Raw genomic sequence first — 14,045 nt, forward strand, 5'->3', positions numbered from 1 at the left:
TTTAATGTAATTAAGTTACACTTTCAGTTGTATAGCATTCAATTATTTGAAGCTGAATATTTCTCAATTTAGATAGTGATCTTACCACAGTGCCATTTATTGTTCATTGTTTGAGTAATTATTCATTCAATGACAAAATGATACAGTAGAAGCTTTAGTCATGTTGAACAATTAACCAAGACTTGATTAAATGTATTTCAGTTTCCAAGGAAATAACATGAAAACTGAGATGTATAACTGTCCAGTAGTAGGTAGAGGATATTTTTCCCCCACGTGAGGAATCAATTTATGTTGCCATTACACTTTCAGTTGATGCCCTTATTGAGCACTGGTAATACTTGCTAGATGGTACACTGAAATAGATAAATGGGGAATGGATTCTTTGCAAAGGGCAATTGTATCCTGGGTTGGCTTGGTCGCTTTTATGCTGGTAGCAGAATAAACTATATTCCTCTTTTGTAAGACTGTTCTGAAGATGGAAGACATCTTAAAATTTTGACATACATTCAATAAAGTGGTGAACTCTATAACCCACCCCAGACCTACTGCCACATTGGCTCCATATCTAAAATTCCAACAAAGATCTTGTCTGGAATTTTTCATAAGCACATGTCTAAATATGAAGACAGTTAATATTTCTATCAATTATTTAAATAAAGCTAAAATTAAATCTTATGCACAATGTTCTTAATACATGAGCTCATATAAGAAAACTAATGATTCAGCAGATGATTTATTAATAAGTTGGCAATTTATCTTAAAATATATTTATTGTAATTATTTTGTAACACATAATAAAATCTTCAGAGAAACCAGGCATTGTTTCTTTTCTCTTTTGTTTTTTCCAGAACTCCTTCTGTGAAGGAATCTTTTAACCTTCTAACTTAGGCACCATATGATGTATCACATTATGCAATGAAATATTCTGAATTTTAGAGTCAGAAATTCAAAATTTCTTCTCAACTCAACTTATTAGTCATTTAACCACCCCAATCTCTACATTTACATATCATTGAAATAATTAAAAAAATGATATCTTACCTGAAAGAGTTGTTTTGGGGATCCAGTGATGATATATGTGTAAAGTCTTTGTAATTGTTGAACTTCTGTGTACATATTTTTGTGTTTCTTAGTTTTTATGATGGCTGCAATGATCATAACAATAAAATAAATGTGGTGATATTTGATGTTTTGTTTACAATGAGAAATTGATTAGTCAAACTGTGTCTTATAATAGTATAACTACTACCAACTGGGAAAATTAAATATTTATAAGTACCCTTAAGATATTTATGAAATGAACAGTTTTATTTTTCTAGTAAGAGTGAAATAAATCAGGGGGGCCCGGGTGGCTCCACTGTAAGTGTCCAACTCTTGATTTCAGATCAGGTCATGATCTCAGGGTTGTGAGATTAAGCCCTTTGAAGGGCTTTCTATTGAGTGTGGAGCCTGCTTAAGATTTTCTCTCTCCCCTCTCTCCCTTTCCCTCTGCCACTGCCCCCCCCCACTCCAGCACACTCTCTCTCTCTCTCTCTCTCTCTCTCTCTCTTTCTAAAATGAAGAAAGGAAAGAAAAAAAGGAAGGAAGGAAGGAAGGAAAAGAGAGAGAGGAAGAAAGAAATGGAGAGGCAGAAAGCAAGAAAGAGAGAGGAAAAAAGAAAGACATGTATATTATCAAGCTGAAGTTTCAAAATTACTTGTTTCAAATCCTTGAAGAGAAAACATTATAACAGACAGAAAGATAGACATTAAGCTATAAGTGGCACAAAAGAAATAAGAAAATGACCATGAGAATATAGAGAAAAAGGCCTCTTCAGAGAGGTAGAAGCCTCGAGTATAGGTTCCTGATGTTAGGTTTCCATAAATCTCCAAGTCTTGTACAAAATAAAAATTTTATTCACAAGTTTTATTTGTAGCCAGGTTGAATTTGGTGCTATGGTAAATATACATGTTCAAGAATTATTTTGCACAAAATTTTCCAAAAATAAAAGCAAGTCAAAATCTGTACCTTTTTTTTTTTGTAAGTATTCACATATACTCACATAGCTTCTCAAAATTGTCCTTACTTCATTAGGATTCTAGATATCTTATTATATATATTATTATAATACCTACTTAATTTATTCACTCAATACTTACTGAGCAAATACTATATACCAGTCATTGCCCAAAGGGATGAAGATAAGGATGATGAACAAGATACTTAATTTCTTCTCTCAAAGAGTTGTAATCTAGTAAGGCAACTCTTCTCAAATTTTAATGTTCACTCAAAATATAAGGGAAATTGTATAAAATGTAGATTTTAATTGAGTTGTTCAGACTGGACTTTAAGAGCCAATTTTTTAAATAAGTCCACAGGAGATGCTGATACTACTGGTTCAGGAATCTCACTATGAGTAGAAAGGTATTTAAACATACAAACTTGGAAACTGGTATTTATAGTCCAGGGCATGGTGGGTAGGTAGAGAGAAGATACAACACAAAAGTATCAATCAGATAGTTGGGAAAAAAGTAAGTATTGGAAATAGATCTTCCCATATAAAATTTATAATAAATAATAAAGATGGTCCTTTCTGGCTTTCTCCCACTGTGCAAGTACACAGAGTGAACCAAGATGGTGGTTCCCATGGATATGAAGCTGAGGAAGGCCTTCACAAAGCTTCAAGACAAAGTTATTGACATTTAACAGGAGGCAAAGATTGAAGACCTGCAGGTAGAACAGCTAAACAGAACAAACAATATGCACATCTTACAGATACAGAGATTATGACTTTGGTGGATAAGACTAACAAGTATGAAGATGTAGGATGAATGTTTATTCTTCAGTCCAAGGAGGTAACTCACAATCTCCTGATAGAGAAACAGAAAATAGCAGAAGAAAAAAATTAAAGAATTGAAGCCGAAAAATTCTACCAGGAGTGGAGCATGAAGGAAACTAAGGACAACATCCAGGAGATGATGGTGGCACAAAGGCCACAATAGGAAACATTTCACAGAAGCTTCGTGCCCCTTCTCATTCCTGGCAAGGGCAGAGGGGCCCATATGGTGAAACATCTTTTTTGTCCTGATGGACATTTTATTTGGATGATCTGGTAATCCTATGTTTTCTATGTCACCCTGATACCTTTTGATTCTAATACTATTTTTCTGTCCTGGCTCTCCTTGCCAGCTCTACTGGATGCTCTTCTCCCCTGGAGGTGACTTATGAACACCCAGGAGAGGGAAGAGGGGATCCAGGACAGATAAGGGAGCTCTGCCCCAGCCGACTACCAGTTTAGCTGGTTAGATCAATGAAAATCATCTGTTCATCAACCCACTCTGTTTTCTCCAATCAAGGCATGAGAACAGAGGGCCAGAGAGGCAGAGGCTTTCAACCTCAACTCCTTCTTGTCCTGTCTAGACCTTTGGCTCTCTTCCTTTTGCACTGCAACCTTTCCTGCTTCTTTTTTTCCCTTTCTGTTCCTTTAAGTCAATCCTTCAACTTCTACGACTCCTTGCAGATAAGGAAGAGAGAAGACCAGGGCATACCTGAATTTAAGTGAACCTAGTTAGCAGTCAGCCCAAAGATTCCTTCCCTGCTTCTTCCCAAATGTTCAAAAAAAAAAAAAAAACAGTAAAAAACCCAGCAGCACCTCCAGTTCTCTCTCTCCTTTGACCAGTGTCATAAGGTGAACACATAATCCTAAAGCTCCTACTAGCTTAGGGGCAGTGTATGTTGGAACTGACTTGTAAAGTCTCAGTAGAGCCAACTATTAAAAAATTGATAGAATTTTATTTCAAGCCAGTTGAGAAACACAGTTATTATTAAAAACCAAGTTATGCAAATATGTAATTAAATTATATTTAAAACAAGGATAATAAATACTTAGAACTTACCTCTTCCTAAAAATATTAATAACAATAAAGATAAATCACAAGTATAGGTGGAAAAATAGGCATTTTCAGTAAGTATGGTACAAAAGCTACATAGATAAATCCTTGTTTAAAAACACTTAACGGGAATCTGGGTGGCTCAATCCGTAAGTATCTGCCTTCAGCTCAGGTCATGAACCGAGGGTCAGGGGATCTTCTTCTCCTACTCCTTCTGCTTGTGTTACCTTTCTCGCTTTCTCTCTCTCTGTCGAATAAATAAATAAATAAATAAATAAATAAATAAATAATTTAAAATCTTTAAAAATAAAGATAAAATAAAATAAATTTTATTTTAAAATCTTTAAAAATAAAAATAAAATATTTAAATTTAAAAATAAATAAATAAAATCTTTAATGAGTAAAAATAAATTAAAAATAAAGACATTTAACAAAATTTTTTTAAAATAGCATAAAGTAAAAATAAAAAACATTTAACAAAATATATTCTTGATAGATTAGAGTACTAAGCACAACTAGATATTATCAGGAACATAGAACATGTGTAAATGAATACTCAACTAACCTAGAGATGGAAAAGAACTTTTGAGTTACAAAAGGAATGGAAAAGATCAGAAAAGTACTCAATAATATGATGATTAAATTTAAACATTATTGTGCCTCATAAAGAAAATGAAAATTTAAGAGTGTTTTTTTTTAGGAAACCTAGTGAATGGTGGAAAACAACTCTCTCTTCATGGGCATGGTTATATCTGGACTCTGAATCAAATAATAAAAATATTTATTTATGAACTTCACCCAGTGCTAGTAGATAAATCTTCACAAAACCATTATCTTCCTTTGAGTCTTTACACACACCTAAAATCTGCAGTGACTATGCTCCAGTACTAAAAAAATCCAAATTATGTATAGGCATTGAAGACCCTTGAAAATTGGACCCAATTCAACCCACTTTTCCACTATTACATTCTATTTCTTCTTTCATGAACTCCTTGCTGTAGCACTTTAAAGAACTTACTTTTATTTTCCATTGTACCTTTACTATTCTGTTTTCCAAATTTATAATACTTTCACCCACACCTCTGTCTCTCCAAACCCAACAATGTATCCAAGTACGACCCACATTCCATCTTTTTTGCTATTTGGCCAAATCACTACACCAAAAAGTATTTAGACTTCATGGGAATTTCACAGTACATGATACCTGTGAGAACTTTAAAGAACTGAATAGGATACCTTGGCTTGAAACCCTATAGGTGAAAGTCTTATAGTACAACGTGAATTTCAGGTTTGGAAAACAGAAAATGTCAAAAGGTTTGGCATAGGACCTTGCATCTTCGTGCTCCAAATAAATAACAACTGAATTAATGCATAACCCTGTGGGTAAGATGCTAACCACACAGTTTTAAGTATTCTTAAGGGCTTTGCTACTGTTTTTTTCTAAACCATCTAAGAACCTTAGAATCGTTATACCAGATTTTTCCTAAAAACAAGTATGCTAATGAATTCCACTGATGTTCTATATTTCATAAAATTAGGTACTTTCTATTGCTAAATTTTCCTTCCTTCAGATTATAAAGAATTACTGTATTTTTCACAAAAACTTTAAATTCCTAACAGAATTTTTTAATTCTATTATGTTCTATACTATGTATTCTATGTTCTGTACTTATGTTCTATACTATGTATTGGGGAAACTCGAAGACTGTAGGGAATATTAATCTAAAAGTGAGTTTTATTCTTTTTAATATATTACTTTTTATTGATGGATTGATTCATTTACCCTCTAAAAAAGATTTATCTCTATTTTATACATAAATAAATACACATTATTTATGTGTAATGTACACATTTACTCTTTTTTTTTGTATACATGGATTCAAGGTTCACTGTTAAGTTCTTTATAATGATTTCTTACATAATTTAATTCTAAGACGGCATCAGGATTAACCTATTCTCTGAGATTTTTCACGATCAGGTATGCCAGTATTGTCATTTTGTACTTCGATAATAACTTGCCTGGTTATAGTATTATTAAGACATGTTTTTCCCTTGAAATTTTGTAAACATTGTTCTATTATCTTCTGGTACTTAGTTTTTCCATGGAGGTATTTGAGGTCAACCAGATTTATTCCCTTTGTAATTTCTTGAATACCTAATGAATTCTTTCTTTATCCTTGAAATTCGATCACTTTACCAGAATGTCATGAAATTGGTACCTCTAATGAACTTCTTGAAAACAGTATGCTTTTCATTTGTGAATGCTCTTTTTAATTTCAGAAATATTTTCTACTATTATATAATTATGTCTTAGTTCCATTTGTTGGGTTTTCATTTCAGTGTAAACTTTACCTTTATTTTGGATCAATATTTCCTATATGACATGAACTTCAGTGTCTTTGATTTCTTTGCTTCTACCCCATTATTTCACTGAAAATATTTCATAGATTTCTTCTATTACTAATTTTATTTTGCCCACTATCTAAAATGTTCCTATGGTTTTTATTTAGTCATCTGTGTAATGGTGTCACTTTGGTCCTCTACTCACTTAACTCTACATTCTCTCCTTTCAGCTCATCCACACTTAATCATCTCATATTTTAAGAGTTCCCCAATTGTCCTAAAGACTATTACATTGTCTTTAGCATGAAATATATGTGAAAATTTTTCCTCTGTTTTTCTCTTTGAGTTATATTTTCTTCAAAATGAATTCTTCCATCCTATCTGTTTTATGCCTGTCTTTATTTCTGCTCTAGTGTTTTTGCATACTTTCCATGTTTGTCTCATGTTTAATATGGTCTTTTATAAGGCATTTCCCTTGCCCTGGCATAGGATGTGCACATTTTTGTTGATACTTCTTCCAACTAATGTGAGACTTGTTAGACGGGTCCTTAAGACTTCATTTGAGGAGTGACAGTGGGTATTCTAGCCACATTCTAGTAGCCTAAAAGCCTGTGACATAGGGAAAAGTCTCAACTGAAGAATCATTGTCTTGGCTTGAGAAATTTAATCTCTGGACCATGGATAGCATGAAGAAATGTCAATGCTATAACAATACACATAGAAATAAGTTTAATTATTAACTTCCTTATAAAAGGATTTTCCCCCACTACTAAGTTCTTTATCTCCACTGCCCTCAGAAATATTTATCAAAATATATACTTAAAAATGCATTAAAAAACCCCAAAACTCCTAACAGCATAGAACTGCCTGACAAATGAAGCTAGATCAAAAGTCTGCCCCAGAATTATTCACCGTGTAATAGAGAAAAATATAAACAATGTAAAGTCTCCTTGTAAAGTTCATTTTCAAATCACTTAAGTCACTACAGTGTAGTGTATACAGGCTATACACTAATTGTTTGCTATATTTATGCCCAATATATTCTATCAATGCTAGTATGGTGTGTATTCTGAGACATTTAATTTTTCTCACTTCCACCTTTACAACAATAAAAAAAGCTAAACAAGCCAAAAATAAATGACTTTTCTAGGACCCATCAGAAAATTGAGGTCACAGGAAAAACTCACCCTGACATTTGAGGAGACAGACAAATGCAGTGAATCAACAGCAGACATTTGCTTACTTGGAGCAGAAGTAGCAGAAGACATAAACTAGTAGGAACATCTAAATAATCATTTTGATGAATGGCTGAAGTTTGGGTCCTGGATGAGTGAGAAACTACTGAGAGCCACAGTCTTAAGGAGATGGGTTTCATGGGATTTATGTCCAGGAACTCCACTCTGTTTTCACATTGAAGAGTCAAGAAAAGTTCCTTGGTAGCTTTAAGGAAGGGTAAAAGTAACCATTTTGAAAAGTGTCCAGAACATTTACCAGAAAAAGCCTACTCTCCAGAAAAAAAGACTAAAAATCCTAAAGATTTTTTCCATCTAGGAAAACGACATTTGGCCATCTCCACCCCCCATTTACTCATCCTGTCTCACCAAAAAGGGAGAAACAAATATGAATCTCAGAGACCAGGAACATAGACTTGGATCACTAGGATGACTAAGATGCATCATAAGATTCTGAAGAACACCCTCTCTCCTATAACTGACACCCAGAAAAATAAGTCCCCAGTAAAATTACAGCAAATTATAGTCAAAAGAACTGGAAGACACAGACTCTGCAGGAGGAGGGTTCCTTAGTAGCAACTTCCAGAAACAAGAGATACAAGATAAAGTCACAAGAGGAACTGGAGACCTTTGCACCTATAGCTAAAGAAAGCATTAAATGAAGACTAAATCTTAATCAGATAAAATTTCACACTAACTTCCTATTATGTGGTACATCACCCTGGCTTTAAAAAAATACGAGAAATTGTAAAGGTAAGAAGAATTCCAGTCTGAGGAGACAAAACAAGAATCAGGACCAGAATCACATATTATACAAATTTTGGAATTATTATATAGGAGATTTTAAGTAACTATGATTAATATGTGAAGAGTTAATGGACAAAGTAAACAACCTGCAGAAAACATGGGCAATGTAAGCAGAATGTTGGAAACTATGAGAAGGAATTAAAGGAAAACAGAAAAATTAAAACAAAAACAAAAACAAAAAACTATATACCACAAGTAAAAAGTGCCTTTAGTGGACTCTAATAGAAACAACTACAATGCCTCCAGTAGGTAAAAGGATAATTTGTGGCACGTCTACACAGTGGAATAAGATTTCAACAATAAAAAAGAAAGGAGCCATCATGCCCTGAAAAAAGGAGGAGATTCAAAGGAATATTGTTAAGTGAAAGAAGCCAGTCTGAAAAGACTATAAATTGTATGATTCTGATTATATTCCAAAAAACCCCAAAACTATAGACTCCCAAAAAGATTGGTGGTGCTATATACCTACTGGAATAGCCAAAGTACAGAACACTAATGATACCAAGTGCTGGAGAAGATACAAAGCAATAGGAGCTTTTCTTCACTACTGGTGGGCCTTGTACAGCCACTTTGGAAGATGCTTTGTCAGTTTCTAACAAAACTAAACATACACTTACCAGCATTTATCTTCCTGGGTAATTGCTCAAATGAGTTAAAAACATGTCTACACAAAAACTTGCATACAGATATTTATAGAGGTTTTATTAATAATTACCAAAACTTAGAAGCAACCAAGAGGTCCTACAGTATTAGGATGGGTAAATAACTATGGTATAGCTGGACAATAGAGTAGTATTCAATGCTAAAAAGAAAAGAGCTATCAAGTCATGAAAAGATATGGAGGGCTCTTAAATATATATTCCTAAATTAAATAAGCCTGTCTGAAAAGGCTGACAAACATACTGTGTGATTCCAACTACATAACATCTTGGAAAGAGGAACACTATGGAGACAGCAAAAATATCAGTGATTGCCAGGGGTTAGAAGGGAGAGGGATGAATAGGAGGATCCCAGAAGATATTTAGTGTGGTAAAAAATATTCTGTATTATACCCTAGTGGTAGATACATGTCATTATATATTTGTCCAAACCCATAGAATGTACAATACCAAGAGTGAGTCCTGAAATAAATAATGGATTTTGGATGATAATGTGTCAATATATGTTCATTAGTTGTGACAAATGTACCACTCTGATGGGGGATACTGATAATGAGAGAGGTCATGCATGTGTAGCAAATAAGATTATATGGAATATCTCTGTAGCTTTCTCTCAGTTTTGCTGTAAACTTAAGACTTCTCTAAGAATATAATAGGTTAAAGAAAATATACAAGTGGTTGCCAAGATTTTTGGTAGTGGGGAAAGAAGCACAGGAGAGTTTTAGGGCAATAAAACTCTATAGTATGTTGGGGCCCCTGAGTGACTCAATCCATTGCATGTCTGCCTTCAGCTCAGGTCATGATCCCAGAGCCCTGAGATTTAGCCCAGCATTGGGCTCTTTGCTCAGCAGGGAGCCTGTTTCTCCCTCACCTTGTCCTCTGCCCTTCCCACCTACCCCAACTCATGCTTTCTCTCTCTGTTTCTTTCTCTCTCTCAAATAAGTAAATTAAAGAAGATTTTGTTTATTTATTTGAGAGCACAAGGCAGATGGAGGCGATGAAGAGGGAGAAAGAGATGCCCTGATGAGCAGGGCAACAAACAACAACAAAAAACACAACTATATGGTATGATGGTGTAATGGTGGATACATGATACTATGCATTTGTCAAAATTCATAGGACTTCACAAAACAAAAAGTCAACTTTAATGCAGAAAACTTTTAAAAAAAAACATTCAGTAATTTTGAGGCTCCCAGGATGGAATATGACTATGACAGAAAAAAAAATCTAGCTGCATTATAAATGTGTTATATGTTTGTATTATTGCTAAAGGGGTTAGTGGAGGAAAACATACTAACCTAAGGATCTTTGGAAACAATGAATTCTGTTTGTCTTGTAGGTACTGTATTCTAGCTGATAGAATTGTTTCCTATGCAGGAGGAGCAGGTAAATAATTCTGTTGTGATATATATGTATATTGGAACTGAACAATTAAGTAAATGGGTTGTAGAGGTTGGGAACTAGTTTTCTCACTATTTAGTGATACTTTAAAGATATACAAGGGGAAAAGGCTGGACTGATTCATGGAGTAACGAATAGGGGTTGGAGTCATCACTATGATCTCATGAATAGCTTATTATAAATACAAATGTTACATGTAGGAATACTTACAGATATGTATATATAAATAGATTAGTATACATACATACATTTCTTTGTTCTGCAACCTGAGAGGGCATAGAAGTACACTCGAATAGCAATAAACACCCCAAGTAACTAGATCTTGGTTTCTAATACCATTCTCCAATAAAAGAAACTGTAGATTGGGCAGGAAATATACAAGTGAAGCTGAGACATGTTGTAGTGAGAGAAAGTAAGAAAGTACTAAAAAAAAAAAAAAGCAAAACAAAAAATCTTTGTTGAAAAGGGTATGGCAAAGTTCAAAGAAGCTAACAAAACAGTTGCCAGTTACCAAAGCTCCAAATTTGAACCACAAATAAAGTAGTATTGAATTAGAAAACAATATTTCAAGTAAATACCCATAAGACCATATTGATACAAAGAAATAATGAAATAAATAAATTAGTGGAGAAAAGATATATCTCCCATTTCAAAAATTCCAGATGTTCCTTCAACACCTTCTAATATAACTCCCCATTCCTTAAGTGTGGGCTACACTTAATGACTTCTTCCCCAAAAGAACAGTATAGGAAGAGGTAATAGCCTAACTCGTACTACAGAAACCTGAAAAACATGACCTCAGCCAGGTGCTCAGGGTCAATATCTATAGTGAAAAGTCATGTTGATGGTCTTCCTCTTGAAGTAATGCAATGAAAATGACACTTTAACTCTTATGTATTCCTTGCAAAAATCCATAGCCAGTCAAACCATGAGAATAGCATCAATAAATTTCAATAGAAAGGGATCCCACAAAAATACGTAAGTATTCTTTAAAACTTTCAAGGTCATTAAAAGCAAGGAAAGTCTGAGAAACCTCATAGCCAAGGTGAACCCAAGAGAACATGACAAGTAAATGTAATGTCAAAAGAAAAAGGAAATTAGATGGAAAATAATGAAGAAGTCTCAATAAATTATGGATTTTAGTTAATAACAATGTGTTGATAAGGGTCTTCTATTATAACAAATGTACCCAGTGATATAAGTGGTTAATAATAGAGGAAATTGGATGTGGTGTGAATGCGAATTCTCTGTATTATCTTCATAATTTTTCTATAACTTTAAAACTAGGCGAAAAATAAAGTTTCTTTAAAACTTATTCCTTTTTCCTGAATGAAATATATATATACAGTAAGAGAATTACTGCATTTGCTTTGAGGGATGCATCCATTACTTCTATACATTCAACCTAAGAAAAACAATATTCTTTGGGTTCTCAATACATCTTTATTCAGATATTGAAGTTGATCAAATGGTCACTTACATTAATAGCTTAGTGTTAAATATTTGTGTTTTATTTCTTGAATAGATTATCAAGCTTAACTCCAATCAACTATTTCTCCTATTCATGCAACCCTCAAGTGGACAAGATAATTCATATCTTATTGTTTTCATATTTCATTAGAAAGTTAAAAAATGTGATTTAAATGGATATAATAGTTGAACTGAATTACATTTTCAGTGGCAAATTATCAAATTTAGTCATGCTTACTTTGATATAATTTTACCATTAATTACATATCTACAATTAAATATATAAGACAAACTTCCTCCAGTGTCAGTGAGAATTTAGTATGGAAGAGCAATAGCTCTTCAGTCAGACAGCTGGGATTCTAAAATTCTAGATCTGCTAGTTATAAACTGTGTGGTGAGAAATTCAAACTATTTTTCTTCAGTTTCTTAATTTCTAAGACAGGCATAATGATGAATCAAAGTGTAAAATAGGCTACAGGGCAATGAGAACTGTTCTGATATTTTTGGTATTAAAAACAATGACAATGATAAAAACTCAACACTAAAACTCCTCACACCAAACAATCAAGTTAAAAACTAGGCAGAGGACCTAAATAGATATTTTCCCAAAGAAGACATACAGATGGCAACAGACACATGAAAACACATGAATCATTAATGAAACGCCAATCAAAACCACAATGAGATATCACCATACACCTCTTAGAATGACTAAAGTCAAAAAGGAAAGAAATAACAAGTGTTGACAAGATATGGGAAAAAAGGAAACTTCATACTCTATTGGTGGGAATGTAAATTTGTGCAGCCACCATGGAAAACATTATGGAGGTTCCTCCAATTAATTTTCCAAATTAAAAATAAAAATATGATATGACCCAATAATTCTATTATTGGGTATTTCCCCAAAGAAAATGAAAACACGATTTGAAAAAAATATATATACCACTATGTTTATTGCAGCATTATTTACAATAGTCAAGATGTGGAAGCAACCTAAGTGTACCTTGATAGACTAATGGATAAGGAAGATATGCTACAGATTTGTACATTGGAACATTACAGATCTATAAAAAGGATGAAATTGTGCCATTTGAGACAACATGGATGAACCTAGAGGGGATTATGCTAAGCAAAATAAGTCAGACTGAAAAAGACAATGCCATACGATTTTGCTCATCACCTTATAAATAAAAGTTGAAAGAAAATAAGATATACATTATAACATAATATTATACTTATTGGAGGGAATGATATATCACTATTCTATTTCATTGTTATTTTCTAACTGAGATCAGGGAGTTATATAAAAACTATCATGATATCAAATAGCATTGAGTTCCATCACCTTTAATTTAGCTGGAGAAAAGGCGTGAAACAAACTTTTATCTTTACTTTCTTGAAAGAAGAAGCAAGACTTAAGGCAAAGATTTAGAAAATGGATAGATGCTTCCTTGGTAGACATCACAAGAAGATGACTCAAAGAGTGGCAGGAACTTGATTAGAAAACACAAAAAGAACAGGAAAGGGAAAAAAGAAACAGTTATTAATAGTGTAAACAATTCTAATCAGTATATATTTGTAAATATATAAATATATATTATCTATATATACATACAATATATATATATATATACAACACATGTGTGTATTTATGATGGCTTTGCTCTCTTTTGAAAAGAAAAGAAAAAAAACAAAGAAAGAAAGAAAAAAACATTGGCATTTAACCATTTCCAAGTAAAACACCTCATGGACCAGCCCAACCTTGTTCAAGAGTTTCTATTGCAATATCAGTGTCCTGTCTGTTTGTCTTTCATCTATCTGCTCATCTATCCATCCTCCGCTGATGAGAGAAAAGTAAACTATTTTACAAAGAAGATGAGAGGAAGATAACATACACATTTAGACACAGTCTTGGGGTGCCTGGGTGGCTCAGTTAGTTAAGCATCTGCCTTTGGCTCAGGTCATGATCTCAGGGTCCTGGGATCAAGAACGGTATGGGCTCTCTGCTAGTGGGAAGTCTGCTTCTCCCTCTCTCTCTGCCTCCCCACCCTGCATGTGCACACATGCTCTCTCTCTCTGAAATAAATAAATAAAATCCTTAAAACAAGAGAAAGACTCAGTCTTCAACCTATTGCAGAGAATGATACACTACCTTTATATTCATTGTTCTGCTTTTTTTTTTCATAACAGAATAGTATGAGAAAGCTATCATGATAGCAAATAGCACTGAGTTTCATCAGCTTTAATTCAGTTCGAGAAGAGTC

General features: G+C 33.5%; 1 pseudogene; it reads left to right on the top strand.

The window, feature by feature from the left end:
- The first annotated feature begins 2,613 nt into the window (after positions 1–2,613).
- On the top strand, positions 2,614–2,981 carry LOC116567407 (annotated as a pseudogene).
- The last annotated feature ends 11,064 nt before the right edge of the window (positions 2,982–14,045 follow it).

The sequence above is a fragment of the Mustela erminea genome, chromosome 1 (genome assembly GCF_009829155.1).
Source record: "Mustela erminea isolate mMusErm1 chromosome 1, mMusErm1.Pri, whole genome shotgun sequence".
NCBI lineage: Eukaryota > Metazoa > Chordata > Mammalia > Carnivora > Mustelidae > Mustela > Mustela erminea.